This window comes from Chiloscyllium plagiosum, unplaced genomic scaffold, assembly GCF_037043375.1.
Source record: "Chiloscyllium plagiosum isolate Xiang-an unplaced genomic scaffold, Cpla_swu_hap1 HiC_scaffold_49, whole genome shotgun sequence".
NCBI classification, from domain to species: Eukaryota; Metazoa; Chordata; class Chondrichthyes; order Orectolobiformes; family Hemiscylliidae; genus Chiloscyllium; species Chiloscyllium plagiosum.
The window spans coordinates 15011333-15030119 of record NW_028270187.1 but is presented as its reverse complement, the minus strand read 5'-3'; the positions used below and the strand labels follow the sequence as shown (position 1 = coordinate 15030119).

Below are 18787 nucleotides of genomic sequence, written 5' to 3'. Positions count from 1 at the left end.
CCTGCACTCAGTAGTGACCCTTCTTAATCTTGGGTCCGAGACATCTATCATACCTAATCGCCAGGCTACCCTCTTTGCGGGGGTTACCTGGACTGCTCCATCTGCCTGAGTTAGCCAATTTAGTTTCTTCATATCTGTCCTTATGTGTACATTGAACCAGGTACGCACATTGTCGCTGAAAACAGAATCTTTCGTTTTTTTGTGCCTGCAGTATGCATCGTCTCAAATTCTGCCACCTCTCGCTGGATGCCTTCGCCAATGGTACGTGAGGAAAGGTGCCTTCCACATCAAAAGGATTTTTTTTTCTCATTCCTTGACTGTTTGTCCCTGATATGGTAGTTTACTGGCCTTGTATGTCTGCTATTATTTCGGTTTAACTTTACATTTTTTTCTGTCTATCTGCAACACATGCCTCTGCAAAGTCAGGTAATTACTTATTTGTTTCCCAGTGCTTTTATTGGATTCAAAATAAATGTTAATTTACCATTACAATGGACATTACATTATTTTACAGGTTGTGGCAACAGCGAGGGCCGAAGTGCCTGTACTGCATTGTAACGTTCGATGTTGTCAGTTCCATTTCCTGCTGGTTTCAGATATCTCTCCTCACTCTGGAAGCTCCCGGTCGCATGTTCCAGAGATTTGTCTGCACTTCAGTTAATCTAGGCAACTGTATTTCCTGCTCAGAATGTGATCTCTCTCCAATGGAGAGAGGAAAATAAAGTCGGTGACAAAGCTGAGATCACTTACGATCTGTCCAGACTTAACAAAAACTATCCCGATCTTCCAGTCTCCTATAACTTCAACATTACACTGTGTTCCCACCCTTCAGGCTCTCTGCTTGTATTCCTGATGAAGGGCTGTTGCCCGAAACGTCGATTTCACTGCTCCTCGGATGCTGCCTGAACTGCTGTGCTTTTCCAGCACCACTCAAATCTAGACACTGCGTTCCCAGGCCATCATTTCAGTCTCTGGTCTGCTGCAGTGCTCCTTCAAGACACAACACAAGCTGGAAGACACGCAACTCATTTTCTACCGACAGACCATGAAAACCTTAGGACCCAACATCAAGTTCAATCATTTTAGAAACCGTCCGCCGTCTTACACATTCTTCACCCACCCTCCCTTCCCATTAGTTCTGAAGACGGATCGTTGGACTCGAAGCGTTAACTTTCCTTCCTCATCAGAGATAGACAAGAGCTGCTGATTTTGTTCAGACCTTTTGGCTTTTCTTCTGAGAACTTTGTTTTTCTGTTGTAATCGCCAGATACTGGAAGCGTCTGAATGCAGGAGGAGAATTTCACAGGAGATGAAAAGAATGGAAAGGTTTTGACCACTCCCATTGTGAAGGTACGCGAGCTAGACTGGGGATGTTGTTCTAAGCCCAGAGAAGGCTGAATAAGAAACCGATTAACGTGCTCATTTTATGAAGAGGATAGATATGTGTGACAGAGATAAGCCTGTATTGGGAAGGAACAGAGTAACATAAATGGAAGACAGGAGACAAGGAGGAGATTTAGGAAGAATACTTTCACCTAGAGAGTATTGATTATCTGGAAATCATTATCTGAACATGTGGTAAAGGTAAGTGTAATGAGAACGTTTCAGCAGTCTGTAGCCGAACACTTGATGAGCCAGAGCACGAGTGGATAAGGACCAGGTATCAGAAAGTGTGACGAGGACAGACAGGCGCGAGATGGGTGTCCTGAATGCAATGCGTCAAAGGCAAACTAGTGTGCTTAACGATTACGGCTGGCGCGGCTCTGTGGCGCAATGGAAAGCGCGTTGGACTTCTACATCTCTATTCAGAGTGTTATTCAAAGGTTGTGGGTTCGAATCCCATCAGAGTCGAGTTTGAATTTATGTTTTGCAAAGTGGTCAGACCAGACTCGGCTGCTTATCTGCAAAACCAGTAATAATCGTGCATAAACCTAACTGTCTCGAAACGGAACATTTTCCTCCCACAGATTTATGGGCGGCACGGTGGCACAGTGGTTAGCACTGCTGCCTCACAGCTCCAGAGACCCGGGTTCATTTCCCGCCTCAGGCGACTGACTGTGTGGAGTTTGCATGTTCTCCCCGTGTCTGCGTGGGTTTCCTCCGGGTGCTCCGGTTTCCTCCCACAGTCACAAAGATGTGCAGGTCAGGTGAATTGGCCATGCTAAATTGCCAGTAGTGTGAGATAAGGGGTAAATGTAGGGGTATGGGTGGGTTGCGCTTCGGTGGGTCGGTGTGGACTTGTTGGGCCGAAGGGCCTGTTTCCACACTGTAATGTAATATAAAATTCTAATCTAATCTAGATTTACATTATCGATGTCTATTTATGGTAGAGATCGATAAATACCTGTCAGCCAGTAGATGTTGTGGATGGGCTGGAAAAAGACATAAAATTGTTCTGTGAGCCATGATGATATCAAATTACGTGGCAGGACAGGATCGGTGTGAAGAATGACCTCCTTCTGCTCCTTTGTGTCTGTGCCATTTCTGGCCAAGGTTTTTAAATAATCACAATGAGGACAATATGAAGTAAACGCCAAATAATATTTTGGTCTCATCTCCACTTCGCTTCCCTCCCGGCTGGAATAGACAGCTCTTGTTTCAGCTTTAGATCAGACAGCGGAGGATTCTCACAAGTTCTCCTTCAGGCTGAATGTTCCTTCACATAGGTTTCCAAGTGGACACATGGAGCAAGCAATTGCATGGATGCTGGGGATTCAGGGGCATATTTCCCCATTGCTGGGCTGGAATTCTGGCCAAGGTAATGAACGTGAATTTCTGACATTTTGAATCTTACTCTGGATTCTTGCGACTTTACGAATTAAACTGAATTTAATTTGCCCTTGCAGAACATTATTCAATCTTCACTGTGCATAAAAACCATGCTCCATGCTCGTGCACATAGTATGCTGAACATTGTTGATGTTGTGTGTAGTGTGGGTTGATGTCTCAGATGAACATGCCAAAGGAAGTTTGTGAAATGTCAGTGAATCGAGTTCACTGACGAATTGAAGCCGATAGAAGGAAAATCCCAGTACAATGGCCACATAACATTGCCTGTGACCAACGCAGGAAGCCATGGTAAATGTATGCAGTATTCAATAAAACCGATTTCCACCACATTTATCTATGCCATTTTCCTGAAGCTGATGCTTCATAATCGATGATCCATTATCAGTATAGCCACCTCTGCACTGCGTGTCCTTTCAGATACACAGAAAAAAAAATGAGTAATTGGGTTGAGGGGCCCAGTGGTAAGATCAGGAGCCGTTCGTCACCATTAGACGGCAGATCCAGTGGTGCAGTTAGTTAGCTTGCTGTACTTGCATGACAGAATGTCAGCACATGAACTGCCAAAGTTGGATTGCATTAGATTCTCGCCAGGTGTTTGTTTTACTGATACTGACCAGAGATGATTGCAAATTCAAGCTGAAGAACAGTTTAAACCCGAAATATTACATTGCAATAAAGTGCTTTTGGCACTAATGTTGTACCGACCTGTAAGACCAATCTGAAGTCCATCTGACCAGCAATTTGACATTATAAGCCGTAGGTTTATCCAATGATCATTTAATTGCCTTGAAGGTTGGTGAGTCTACGACTGTTGAAGACAAGGCGTTCTGCACTTTTACTACTCTCTGAGAAAGGCCGCTACCTCGGCATCTATCACACTCAAATTACATCGATATGCTCTTGTGCCAACCATCACCATTTGAAGAAAATGCCTTCACTGTCCACCTTACGGCAAACTCTGATCATCTTTTATGTCTCTATTAATTCACTTCTCAAACTTCTTATCTCTATCAAAAACAGCCTCAAGTCCCTCAGCCTTTCCTCGTAAGACCTTCCCTTCACAGAAGGCAGCATCCGAGGAAATCTTGTCTACAACCTTTCCAATGCTTTCACATCCGTCCTATAATGTGGCGACCAGAACTCGACAAGTTTGGCCATACCAGACACAATTCTGGAGCTGCAAAGGGATCGTTCGGCCCTGAAACTCAATCCCTCTCCTAATAAAAACTAACACACTGTGCTCATTGCAAACAAATCCATCAACGTGTGTGTTAACTTTCAGAGTTTTATATACATAGATGCCGAGATCGCTCTGCTCATCTAAACTTCAAAGAATATTACAATTAGCCCAGATCATTTTATTCTTGTTGTTCATTCCAAAGTAAATCACCTCACACTTTTCCACAATATCCTCCATATGCCACCTCTGAGCCCCGATCTGCAGATTATTCATGTCCGTCTGTAACCTGCAGCAGACTTCGGCACTGTTGACAACTCCATCGACTTAGTGTGTTCTGCGAATTTACTCATCCATCATCCCATGCTCGAACCCAGGTCATTTATAAAGGTGACAAACAGCAGTGGACCCTAAAAGGAACCTTGTGGTACACCATGAATAACTGAACTCCAGGATGAATATTTTCCATTAACTACCACAGTCTGTGTTCTAAACCGCGAAATCACCCTCCATCCCATGTCGCTGTATTTTATGCAACAGCCGACCGTGCATTCGTGAAAATCATATCCAGAATGTTAACCACTTTACTCTCGTCCACTTGTTTGTTGTCCTTTTCAAAGAGCTCAATAAAGTTTGTGAGCGACAACCTGCTATTCGCAAAATCTTATTGACTGTAGCGAATCAACTTCTTTCTGCTTAGGTGATCATAAATCATATCTCTCATAACCTTTCCCAAAACTTCACCTTCAAGGAAATACGGCTCACTGTTCTATAATTTCCAGCGTTCTCCCTACTAATCTTCGTGAAGAAGGGGACAATATTTGCTGAACTCGAGTCTTCTCGCACTAATCACATAGACACTGACGAAATAAAGTTGGTCGTCAAAAGTTCTGCAATCTCCTCCCACGATTCCCAGAGAAACCTATGATACATCCCATCAAGCCCAGGGGACAAATCTATTTTCAGGCTTTCAAGAATTGCTAACAACTCATCTTTATGAATATCAATTTCGTTTATTCTAACAGATTGCATCTCAAAATTCTCTTCGACAGCATTGTATTTTTCATTTGAGATATGATGAAAAATATACATTCAGCGCCTCTCCTATCCTCGGACTCCGTTGACGACGTCCTCCTACTGTTCTTGGCAGGCCCAAATCATATCCTAGATATTCTTTTATTCTTGAAATGACAAGAGAAAGCTTCCGCGTTTTAAATGACCCTGTCAGCTAAAGACTTTTAATGTCCCCTCTTTGCTCTGAGTAGCTCTCTCTTTTGGCCCTTACTTGCTAGCTTTTAATTTTCAAGTGCCCTAACTCAGCTTTCGTATTACATGTTTACATGCACCACCTTCTCCATCTTGACAAGAAATTCAACTTTTTGAGTAAAAATGGCTCCCTGTCTCAACCTCATATTCCCTGCATGACGCACACACACTTATCAAGGACATGCATGAGCGCTGACCTGAACAAGCTCCATATTTCAGGTTTGCAAAACCCTGCGTTTACTTTCCCATCTGGTGCATCCTAACTCTTGCTGATCGCATCATACTGGCCTTTCTCCCAGCGATACCTCATGCTCTGCGATATATATATATTCCTATCCATCACTAAATAAACATACCGAATTATGGTCCCTATCACCAAAGTGCTCAATTATCTCCAAATCGAACAGTTGACTTGCTTCATTACGCAGTACCAAATCCAATATGTTTTTGAATCTTGTTGACCTGTCTCCATGCTGCGTCACGAAACCCTCCTGCCCACATTGGACAAAGACTGACCAATCAGAGTTCCTCAAACAATAACATTTCCAATCAATATTTGGAAAGTTAAACTTCCCCACTACAACGACCTTGTTACTTCCGTTCCTATCCAGAATCATCTTTGCAATCTTTTCCTCCATATCTCTAGAACATTTTGGTGGTGACCTCCACTTGCCTGATTTTAATCTCAGCCCATTCTAGTTCAGCAGATTGAGTCGGGTCCTCACCAAATATCCTTTCTGCTACCATAGCACTGTCTTTGACAAAAAATGCCACATCTCCCCCTTTTTAACGACTTCCCTGTTCTTACTGAAAAAATCGAAACTGAGGTGCCAGGAAAAACCATTCATTTCAGTGCTCCATTCATGTCTCTGAAATGGCCACAATATTGAAGTCCCAGTGAACAACCCATGACACCTGCTTTAACCCAGATGCTCCTAGCGGTGAAGTAGACAGACTTCAAACCACCTTCATCCTTGCCAGCATTCACTCGCAAACCCGAAAACCTATTTATGTCCGAACCACTCAAAACTTCCAGCAAACTCCAGCTAAAATTCGGGTTCGCAATCCGCTGCTGAATTCGTTTAAACCCTTCTGAGGAGCTTTAGAAATTATCCACTCAGGATGTTGGTACCCTTCCGGGTCAGGTGAAGACCATCTTGTTTGTAGAGGTCCAGCCGACTCCAGAATGAGCCCCAACTATCCAGATATCCAAATCCCTATCACCTGCACTATCCTTACAACCACGTGTTCATCTGCTCTCTCCCTGTTCTTTCCCTCACTATAACGTGGCATGTGTAACCAATCAGAGAGATCAACTCTGTTTGATCTCGATCTAAGATGTCACCCTGGATCCCTGAATTTCTGCCATACATCCACATCACTTTTATTACATATGTTGTTAGTGCATATGTGAAACATGACCTCGGGCTGCTCCCCCTCCCCTTAACCATCCAGAAAACGCGCTGCGAGACATCACAAACCTTGGTAACTTGGAGGTATCACATCAATCATGAGCCTGCCCTGTTCCCACTGAAACTGTAATCTGTCCCCCTCAACATGTAGTGCCCAATAACTATTGCTCTCCTCCCCTCTCCCCTACCCTTCTGATCACAGGGACAAACACTGTGTCAGAGATCTGTACCCCATGGCTTACCCCTCGTAGGACATCCCCCAAAAATGTAACAAATATGGTATGCTTGTTACAGATGGGCACAGCCAAAGTGGATGCCTGCACTTGCTGCATGTTCCCTTTTCGTCTCCCGACTGTATACCATCGACCTTTTTCTTGTACCTGAAGTGTAACTGCCTCCCTATAACTCCTCTCAATTCACCTCAGATTACCCAAAGATCCAATGTTCAGCTCCAGTTCCATAAAGCTGTTGCCAAGGAGATGGAGTTCGGTGCAATTCCCGTAGATTCAAATGTCACGGACATTACTGTAAACTCTAAGCTCTCACATTCTAAAGAAAGAACATTCAAATGGCCGACCATCCATTTCTAATGTTCGGAATTCACACACACACACACACACACACACACACACACATATGTGTGTGTGTGTGTGTGAATTCAGAATATTTGGAATTGGTTGGTCGGCCATTTGAATGTTCTAGGAGAAAGTGAGGACTGCAGATGCTGGAGATCAGAGCTGAAAATGTGTTGCTGGAAAAGCGCAGCAGGTCAGGCAGCATCCAAGGAACAGGAGAATCGACGTTTCGGGCATACACCCTTCTTCAGGAATGAGGAAAGTGTGTCCAGCTGGCTAAGATAATAGGTAGGGAGTAGGGACTTGGGTGAGGGGAGTTGGAAATGCGATAGGTGGAGGGAGGTCAAGGTGAGGGTGATAGGCCGGAGTGTGGTGGGGGCGGAGAGGTCAGGAAGAATATTGCAGGTTAGGAATGCGGTGCTGAGTTTGAGGGATTTGTCTGAGACAAGGTGGGGGGAGGGGAAATGAGGAAACTGGAGAAATCTGAGTTCATCCCTTGTGGTTGGAGGGTTCCCAGGCAGATAATGAGGCACTCTTCCTCCAACCGTCGTGTTGCCATGGTCTCGCGATGGAGGAGACCAAGGACCTGCATGTCCTTGGTGGAGTGGGAGGGGGAATTAAAGTGTTGGGCTACGGGTGGTTGGGTTGGTTGGTCCGGGTGTGCCAGAGGTGTTCTCTGAAACGTTCCGCAAGTAGGCGGCCTGTCTCCCCAACATAGAGGAGGCCACATTGGGTGCAGCGGATGCAATAGATGTTGTGAGTGGAGGTGCAGGTGAATTTGTGGCGGATATGGAAGTGTCCCTTGGGGCCTTGGAGGGAAGTAATGGGGGAGGTGTGGGCGCAAGTTTTGCATTTCTTGCGGTTGCAGGGGAAGGTGCCGGGAGTGGAGGTTGGTTTGGTGGGGGGTGTGGACCTGACGATGGAGTCACGGAGGGAGTGGTCTTTTCGGAACGCTGATAGAGGAGGGGAGGGAAATATATCCCTGGTGGTGGGGTCTGTTTGGAGGTGGCAGAAATGACGGCGGATGATACGTTGTACATGGTGGTTGGTGGGTAGTAGGTGAGGGCCAGTGGGGTTCTGTCCTGGTGGCGGTTGGAGGGCCGGGACTCAAGGGCGGAGGAGTTGGAAGTGGAAGAGATGTGGTGGAGGGCATCGTCGACTACGTCTGGCGGGAAATTGCGGTCCTTGAAGAAGGAGGCCATCTGGGTTGCATGGTTTTGGAACTGATCCTCCTGGGAGCAGATGCGGCGGAGACGAAAGAATTGCGAATGTGGGATGGCGTTTTTACAGGGGACAGGGTGGGAGGAGGTGAAGTCTTGGTAGCTGTGGGAGTCGGTCGGTTTATCGTAAATGTCCATGTCGATTCGGTCACGCGAGATAGAAATTGAAAGGTCTGGGAAGGGGAGGGAGATGTCTGAGATGGTCCAGGTGAATTTCAGATCGGGGTGGAAGGTGTTGGTAAAGTGGATGAACTGTTTAACCTCCTCGTGGGAGCACGAGGCATCGCCAATATAAAGTGGATGAACTGTTCAACCTCCTCGTCGAATGTTCTTCCCGTCGAATGTGCGAGCTATATGTATGTACATATGTGTATGTAAACATATGTATAAATGTGTGTGCGTATGCATGTATGTGTGTGTATGCATATATATTTAATATTTAATATATATATGTTTAAAAGTTGCAAACGAACATTGAGTAAAACAGCATTTATTCAAAAAATATCTGATTTTGTGGAGTGTTCTGTCCTTGGGAAATACCTCAGTCACTTAAGATCAGCCATAAAGACTCCCTGAGTGAATATCCATCACTCACTAGAGATACAGAGGTGATTTTTGAAGTCGATGACGTTTGTCATGTCGCTGATCCTGCGCTGTGTTAAATTCTGGAAAGGATGTTTAGCTCGTATCATATTACTAATTTTGCTGCAAACTCGCACAGTCCATTAAAACAATCCAAAAGTTATTAGGTTTATCTCATTGGACATTTTGCCTGTTATCAGAAAAACTAGAATAGAAATGACAAAATACTGCTATGAAGATTACAGAATTCAAACAGGAATTATTTTCGTGTCTTGTCACGAGATATGGTTGCGGGAGATGAGTGAGCAGCAAATGGACTCACTCCCTTCTCTGTGATTGCAGCCAAAGTTTCTAATGCGACAGATGAAGGAACAAAGGTGCATCACATCGGCAGGTCAGTTCCAACTCACGATAGTGTAGTTTCACTTTGATTGTCGCCATCTCCTAAAGTATTAGCTGAGTGGGGAGATCAGGATCCTGAAGGTATGCTGATACATTGCGCGAATTATTCCCACACTGTTGGCATCACTTTATATCATAAACCAGTTATGCAGCAGACTGTGCTAACCGGCTTCCTTTAATGCTGAGCTCACACAAACAGCTCAGTTCCTTTACATTTTATAGAAGTTCACGTAGAACAAGCTGCTAAAGTTTTCCTCACAATCAGCTCATTCTACACTTAGTCGTGCTCAGTTGCAGGTGTTATGAGTTTTCTTTCCAATTAACGTTAACCAATTAGAGAGTGTGCACGTACCGTGTACCCATTCTGGCCGCCCAGACTCCCTGTCCCGGTGAAATTCACTCCTTGTGTGTCTGCACGAATCTTTACAAATATTTTAGAATCAACTTCTGAATATTTTTTTCCTGAGAAAAAGTAAGCATTTTCGAATTCAATAGCTGTAGAAAGAAAAAGAATGCGAGCTCCAAACTTCTCTTTATCATTCATTGCTGGTTTTCAAGTTCTATACCCTAGATATAGATCCATCCGAATGAGGGAATTTCCCTCCTGTTTACTCTCACCAAATTCACATCGCCTAGAAACCTTCTATACGGACACAACTCAGTTTTACCTAGTTTCACGCCACATGATCTATTCGTCTTTTCCACCATCCCATGAAACCCCGCTTTGTCTTTTCCAATGGCACTTTCCCCCACTACATCGTTGGCTTCCTTTCCATTATTCTGTTTCCAAGTAAACGCTGTCCATTCTTCCTGACGTCTTTTCATTCCAGTCATCGCCATCCATGTCTTTTATCATCTATTTATGTCCCAGTATAGTCCATGTTGAGAAAGGATGCTGGGGCCAAACCAACACATGAAAACCCGCTCTAATGCTGTATACTACCATTACCAATGTAGAGAAAATGGCAGCTAGTTCAGTCAAAAGTGAATCCGTTGGTTGTTGCACAATGGATCAATCACTGATTGGGTCGTGACTGTTTTTCCTCACTTTTCTCCCCTGTCTGAACATGTGCTAAAGCAACACAATAAGGGAACATGGAATGCCTACAGTTCAGAAATTGCCTATTCGATGCAACAAATGCACACAACTCCTCCTGGAATTGACCCTCACAGAACAATTCCTTACCCCTTTTCTCTTCATTTGCTCCTGAATAAGGCAACTTACTGACAGTCGACCCAGTTGTCGGCAAATCATATCTCTGGCGCTGTGAGGCAGCAGTGATAACCAGTGAGCCAACTTGCGGCCCTGCACAATTATTCAAGGCACATTCGGACGCATTTGAAATGTCAAAGACGCTCGACTTGTGTTGTTGCCCTTATCAGAAACAATAAACCCAGATTCCCTGACCAAGAAATTAATCCAAACCACAGCGGTGAAAGCGCTGTATGGTAACCACTAGTCGACTAGGAAGGACGGCATGTGCAATTGCTTCTACTCTTAACAGCATAGGTTTATTTTCCTGCGATGAGAAATTCCTTCCAAAAAAGAGTGTTTGTGACACCGTGCTTTTAGAGCACAGAATAATACATTATGTCAGTGGCAGTCATCAAATATCCAAATATTCTCGTTTCCATTTTCCACTAATTGGCCCACAGCCTGACATCTGAAGTGTTCATCTGAATGAGACTTTCCCTGCAAAGTTTTAATCTCAAATGAACCAGTGAATGAGACTGAAGTCAGATACCGTCAACTTTGTTCATGAACTGCGGGAGAACTGAACCTCATTTTGACCCATAGAGGGAACTATACAGAGACATCTTTTGAAAGTGACAAAGGCCTCAGGAGAGCCCAACTTCCATAAAATGAGGAATTGACCCGTTTGGCCTCTTCTTTCTTCATGACTCGCTTTAAAACCGATTCTGTTTACATAAGCAGAGGGGTAAACAGGCGGGAGGCTGTACCTCAAGGACTGTCCCAATCGGCAATAATTGGTACCTGCTCAACGTTGACTTCTCCAACTCTGAGGCAGCCTGGCTAGCTGTGTTCTTCCAACTTCCTGCCTGTTTAATTGGATTCCAGCAGATTACTGTCTCTACATAAGGAACAGAAGCATTCAACCGCATCCCTGTACGTTTTCGTCCCCCATTGTTTCACCGTTTCTTTTCTGCTTTTCATGAATCACGTTGTTCTTCATGCCAAACGAAGGCATTATTCGCATCAGAAGCTTGTCATCCTCATGTTCCTCGAAGGAAAAAACACGTATGTGGACTTCCAAACAGAAACAAATGGGGCCTGGGGCGGGGGGGTGGGGGAGTGGGGTCTGCCTATAAAATGACTTCCAGCTATTCCTTCAAAACTAATTCCTAACAACACAGAGAACGCACCTTCGGATGCTTGCTGCAACAGTTGCAAGAAAATTCAGCAAGGTTGTAGTGTGAATCGATGTTACAACTCCGGGCTCGAACCACTGAGCTATGGTAGCACTAACATATGAAGCGTTTTGAGACTGACAAAAGATGATGACCTCTAGCAGAAAAACTTCGGTCATCTCAGTTTTGTGATACAAGCTTCGTTTTGTGTGACAAAATACGACTTGAAACCCACTTCTTTGATCACGTGTTTGATATAACACTTTGTCAGCTTCCCAATATCTCATAATGTGTCAGGGATCAACATTTGTTTAAACTCACACAAAGTAAAAGCTTTGAAGCTTCTTTTATATAAAAGGCACGATGTAGTATTGATACCAGCTCATTGCCCTTGATTTCAGCATGTATTGCAGTTTTTCTTAATCACTTGGTGAGTAATTCCTTTCCTTTTGCCTGGTGCGATTTACGTTGCCACGGGAATTCATAATTTATGGCCTTGGCAGGTGACTTTTAGGCACCAAACGTGAAACAGTTCAAATCGAACATGCTCCGGAGCTTGGAATTCGAGGGAATGCAGAATATCTGAGAGTGCACTTTAAAACATAATCTTGGGTGTCATGTCCGCTGGCTGGGTTGCATAATATTGACCAGCTCTATTTTCTCTTGAGTGGGCTGGAGGACATGACAGTGATAGATAGAGGGAAGACAGTCAAGAGATTTGTAGAAAATGATGAAAAATTTGAAATTTAGCTGCCCGGTGATGGGTGAGTAACCCTTGTTTTGAGTACTCCGACATGCAGGAGAGGTATTGGAAGACCTCAGGATTATATCATTGGGTGAATAACCTGCAACTCCTTACCTTCCACCCTGTGGGAGCCCTTGTGGAAAGATAAAGCTGCGAAGGCCGCAGTGCACGTTTGCGAAAATGGGCGTTCGTAAAAATGCCATTCAGATAATGCACAATGAAACAGTGAACAGAACGCAAGTGCACCCTTGAATAGAAGCAGTGGGAGTTAGACCATAGAACATAGAACATTACAACGCAGCACAGGCTCTTCAGCCCTCGATGTTGCGCCAACCTGTCATACCAATCTGAAGTCCATCTAACCTACACTATTCCATGTACGTCCATATGCTTGTCCAATGACGACTTAAATGTACTTACAGTTGGCGAATCTACTACCGTTCCAGGCAAAGCATTCCATACCCTTACTACACTCTGAGTAAAGAAACTACCTCTGACATCTGTCCTATATCTATCACCCTTCAATTTAATTCTATACCCCCTCGTGCTCGCCGTCACCATTCTTGGAAGAAGGCTCTCCTTGTCCACCCTATCTAAACCCTCTGATTATATTATATGTCTCTATTAAGTCACCTCTCAACCTTCTTCTCTCTGACGAAAACAACCACAAGTCCCTCACCCTTTCCTCGTAAGACCTTCCCTTCATGCCATGCAACATACGAGTAAAACTCCTCTGCATCTTTTCCAAAGCTTCATCATTCTTCTTATAATGTTGTGACCAGAACTGTATACAATAGTCCAAGTGCGGCCGCATTAGCGTTTTGTCCAGCTGTAGCATAACCTCATGGTTCCAGAACTCGATCCCTCAATTAATAAAAGCTAAAACACTGTATGCCTTCTTCATAAACTTGAGCTGAAAATGTGTTGCTGGAAAAGCGCAGCAGATCAGGCAGCATCCAGGGAACAGGAGAATCGACGTTTCAGGCATAAGCCCTTCTTCAGGAATGAAGGGCTTATGCCAGAAACGTCGATTCTCCTGTTCCCTGGATGCTGCCTGACCTGCTGCGCTTTTCCAGCAACACATTTTCAGCTCTGATCTCCAGCATCTGAAGACCTCACTTTCTCCTCCTTCTTAACAAACTTGTCAACCTGGGTGGCAAATTTCAAGGATCTCTCTACCTGAACACCGAGATCTCTCTGATCACCTACACTACCAAGAAATTTACCATTAGCAAAATACTTTGCATTCCGGTTGTTCCGATCAAAAGGAATCACCTCTCACTTGTCCGCATTAAACTCCATTTGCCACCTCTCAGCCCAGCTGGGTAGCTTAACTATGTCTCTCTGTAAACTACAACATCCTTCATCACTATCCACAACTCCACCGACCTTAGTGTCGTCTGCAAATTTACTAACCCACCCTTCTACGCCCTCATCCAGGTCGTTTATAAAGAATAACGAACAGCAGTGGACCCAATACCGACCCTGGCGGTATACCACTGGTAACTGGACTTCAGGATGAACATTTCCCATCAACAACCACCCTCTGTCTTCTTTCAGCAAGCCAATAACTGATACAAACTGCTACATCTCCCAAAATCCCATTCATCCGCATTTTGTGCAATAGCCTACTGTGGGGTACTTTATCGAACACCTTGCTGAAATCCATATACACAACATCATTCGGTTTACTCTAATCTACCTGCTTGGTCACCTTCTCAAAGAAATCAGTTAGGTTTGTGAGGCACGACCTACCCTTCATAAAACCATGCTGACTATCCCTGAACAAATTATTCCTTTCCAGATGGTTATAAATCCTATCTCTTATAACCTTTTCCAACAATTTACCAACAACTGAAGTGAGGCTCACTGATCTAAAATTAACAGGATTGTCCCTACTCCCCTTCTTGAACATGGGAACCATATTTGCTATCCTCAGGTCGCATGGCACTATTCCTGTAGACAATGACGATATAAAGTTCAATGCCAAACGCTCGGCAATCTCCCCCTGGCTTCCCAGAAGATCCTAGGATAAAGCTCATCCGGCCCAGGGGGCTTATCTATTTTCACACTCTGCAGGATTTCTAATACCTCCTCCTTGTGAACCTCAATCCCACCTAGTGTAGTACTCTGTATCTCAGTATTCTCCTCCACAACATTGTCGTTTTCTAGACTGAATACTGTTGAAAAGTATTCATTTAGTGCTTCCCCCATCTCCTCTGACTCCACACACAACTTTCCAGTGCTATTGCTGATTGGCCATAATCTTACTCTCGTCATTCATGTATTCCTTAAATACCTATAGAAAGCCTTAGTGTTTACCCTGATCCTATCCGCCAAAAACTTCTCATGTCGCCTCCTGGCTCATCTGAGGTCTCTTTTTCGGTCTTTCCTGGCTACCTTGTAACCCCCAAGCGCCCTAACTGAGCCTTCGCCTCTCATCCGAACATAAGCCTTCTTCTTCCTCTTGACCAGACAGTCTGCTTCCTTCGGAAACCACAGCTCCCGCTCTCGACAGCTTTCACTCTGCCTGACAGGTACATACTTATCTCGGAAACACAGTAGCGTTTCCTTGAATAAGCTCCACATTTCTAATGTGCCTATCCACTGCAGTTTCCTTCTCCATCCTATGCTTCCTAAATCTGGCCTAATCGCATCATAATTGCATTTCCCCCAGCTGTAACTCTTGCCCAGTGGTATACACCTATCCATTTCTATGTCAAAAGTAAACATAACAGAATTGTGGTCGCTATCACCAAAGTGCTCACATACTTCCATGTCTAACAACTGGCCGAGCTCATTACCCAGTACCAAATCTAAAGTAGCCTCCCCGCTTGTTGGCCTGTCTACATACTGTGTCAGAAAGCCCTCCTGCCCACATTGGACAAAAACTGACCCATCCATAGTACTCGCACTATGTTTGTTCCCAGTCAATATTTGGAAAGTTGAAATCCCCCATAACAACTACCCTGTCATTCTCACTGCTATCGAGAATCATCTTTGCTCTCCTTTCCTCTACATCTCTGGAACTATTCGGACGCCTATAGAAAACTACCAACAGGGTGACATTTAATTTCCGGTTTCTAATTTCAGCCCATATTACCTCAGTTGACGAGTCCCCAAACATCTTTTCTGCAACTGTCATACTGTCCTTGACCAACACTGCCACAGGTCCCCCCTCTTTTACCTTCTTCTCTGTTCTTACTGAAACATCTAAATCCTGGAATCTGCAGCAACTATTCATGTCACTGTTCTATTCATGTCTACAAAATGGCCACAACACCGAATTCCCAGGTACCAACCAATCCTATAAGGTCATCGACCTTATTCCAGATGCTCCTGGCGTTGAAGTCGACATACTCCAAACCAACGTCTTGCAATCTTGCGACCCTGAAACTTGTTCTGGACCTCCCTACTCTCAAAATTTTCGATACGTGAACTACAATTTTGGTTCCCATCCCTCTGCTGGATTAGTTTAAACACACCCCAATAGTCTTAGCGAATTTACCCCCAGGATATTGGTACCCCTCTGGTTCAGATGAAGACCATCCTGCTTGTACAGGTCCCACCTACCCCAGAAAGATCCCCAATTATCCAGGAATCCAAAACCCTCCCTCCTGCACCATCCCTGTAGCCATGTGTTCAACTCCACTCTCTCCCTATTCCTTGCATCACGAGCACAACAGCAGGGAGGGAATTTGATTGGACGGATGGAAGTGTATTATGACCGTGACTTCCAAACGAATGGATTAGAGTTTGAGCTGCAGAAGACCAGAGACGTGGAAGAGTTAATGATGTTAATGAAATGCAAGTCGGCTGACATGGTGATGTTGGGGATATGTGGTTAAAAACACATCAGGAAGTGAAGTATGTCACCATGGTTATGACGTGTCTGTTCAGACTCAGACAATTACCAGGGAGGAGATTGAATCAGTGGCGAGGCATTTTCTCCTAGGACTTGGTCGATAATGCCTTCCAGCTCATGTCATCCACTTCCCTCAACTCCGCTCCCAAAACTCATCCCTCCAACTGAGACGTGGACGGAACTCCCTTCTACATCACTTTAAAATCCAACACCCTCTGTAGACATCATGTCATCCTCCGGTATTTCCGTCAGCTGCAAATGAAACCCACCAACTAAGATATGTTTCCCTCCCCACCCCTACCCACTTTCTGTAAATATCATTCCCTCTTCGATTTCCTGATGGTGCACGCCCCCACCAAACCACCCTCCCATCCGCTCCCAGCAAACTTCTCATTCCAACAGGGGATTTGCAAAACATCCATCCACACCTCCGCCCTCAACTCTGTCCAAGGCCCCAAAGGACCCTTCCATGTCCATCAGAGTTTCACTGCATTTCCACGCATGTCATTTACTGTATCCCTTGTTCCCTTTGCAGTCTCCTTGACACTGAGGAGATCGGATGCCTAATTACAGACCACTTCTGAAAACTTCTCTGGGACACCCGCACCAAACAACACCACTGGCCCCTGGCCGAACATGTCAACTCTCCCTCCCACACAGCCAAGTTCATTCAGGTCCAGGGCTTCTGCCGCTCTCATGAACTGTCCTGTCTGTCCATCTTCCTTCCCACTGATCTGCTCCACCCTGCGCTGCGACCTATAATCATTACCCCCACCTCCATCCTCCTATCACACTCTCAGTTAATTTGTCCCAGCCACACACGCTCCCATTTGTCTCTCTACCACCTCGCCTCACAAGCCTCTTTCCTGATGGTGCCCGAAACATCGATTGTCTTGCTCATTGGGTGCTGCCTGCCCTGCTGTGTTCTTCCAATATCACACTTCTAACTCAGTGGCGAGGCAGTGGATTTTGAGTTCGGGACTGAAGTCAGATGCCTCAGTTTTGCAATGATTCAATTGTAAGAAATTTCTGCTCCATCAGGACTGGATGGCAGACAAGTCAATACAGTGTTTGACCTGGAGGGAACAGGGAAGTGATCGTGTTCATATCCACCTGCTGACCCGCTGGTCTCTGTGGTGGAGGCTGTGTGCATAAAAGATTCTGACAAAATTCTCTTCAAATTCTTCGTGTCGAAAATCCCTTACCTTCAGACCTTATCTTCAGACAGAATCTAGAGTCTTGTGAAAGACGGTTTCACACTCTCTTTTTTGGATAACATCAGTTTCGCAGGATTTGAGAAGGGTAAGATTTACAAACCAACCTCTCCACCATAATCTGATGAAGCCGCACACTTCATCCCGAATACAACTTGATCAGATTTCGAACATGAAATGAAAAAGCTCTGGTTACAGTGTGAGATAAATCGTTCACTTATTGTGTGTGTGGACGAGGCTTCCACCTGTCATCAGACCTTACAAAGCTCAATTGCAATCATACTGAGGAAAGACTGGGGAAACGTGGGGATCCATTCCCTGTCTGAGTTGAATTCCCGTGGACGCAATGATACCAAGAAGAAGCCATTCACCTGCTCAGAGTGTGGAAAGGGATTCACTCTGTCTCTGACCTGCTGCGACACCTACTCGTTCAAAATGATGAGAAACTATTTCAATGCCTGAACTGCGGAAAATGCTTTAAAACATCCAGCGATTGGAGAACCGAACACCTCGCTCATACTAATGAGGAACTTTTTATTTCTCCGGACTTTGGAAAATGTTATCAACCCTCTATGTGCTTCATTTTTGAGAAATATGCTCACATAAATAAGAGTCCATTAAGAATCAAAGAGACCTGACGTGTGATCCACGTGCTCACCCGGAGGAGAGACATCTCCAGTTCCAAATCTGTGGGACGTGCTGTTACGTACGAGCGACCGGATGGCTCATCACCTTTCACACAGTATTAACAGGTCTTTCTAAATGCCCTGACTGCGGGAAGTGCTGCACTCTTTCCTGAATAGAAACGTGTCATCAACGTGTTGACACTGAATATAGACATTAATCACTATAAACGTTCCTGGGGACAGTATATCATGTACGTCTTCACATTGAGGAAAGACCTTTCAAACATGTAGTCTGTGGGATGTGCTCTCTCGTCTCTGTAGAACTGATGTCCCATCGATATTTTCGAATTGTGGGAGACGTTTCAAGTGAATCTATTCCAGGAATAGGTTCAAACAATCATCTCAACTCTCAGCACACCATCTGTTTTGCAGTTGTCAGCAAGCATTTACCTGCTCCATGTGAGAAAAACAGTTAGGTCACTCATCGACCCTGCTGAGAGAGTAGAGGGATCCCACTGAGGGATGGAATTCATTCACTCATCG

The 18787-nt window shown here is 44.7% G+C and overlaps 1 non-coding gene across 1 annotated transcript; it reads left to right on the top strand.

Moving 5' to 3' along the window:
• The first annotated feature begins 1759 nt into the window (after positions 1-1759).
• Positions 1760-1851, top strand: trnar-ucu (transfer RNA arginine (anticodon UCU)). Its single transcript is given in 2 exon segments — positions 1760-1796; positions 1816-1851. It is a non-coding gene; the product is annotated as a tRNA-Arg (tRNA).
• Positions 1852-18787: the final 16936 nt, after the last annotated feature.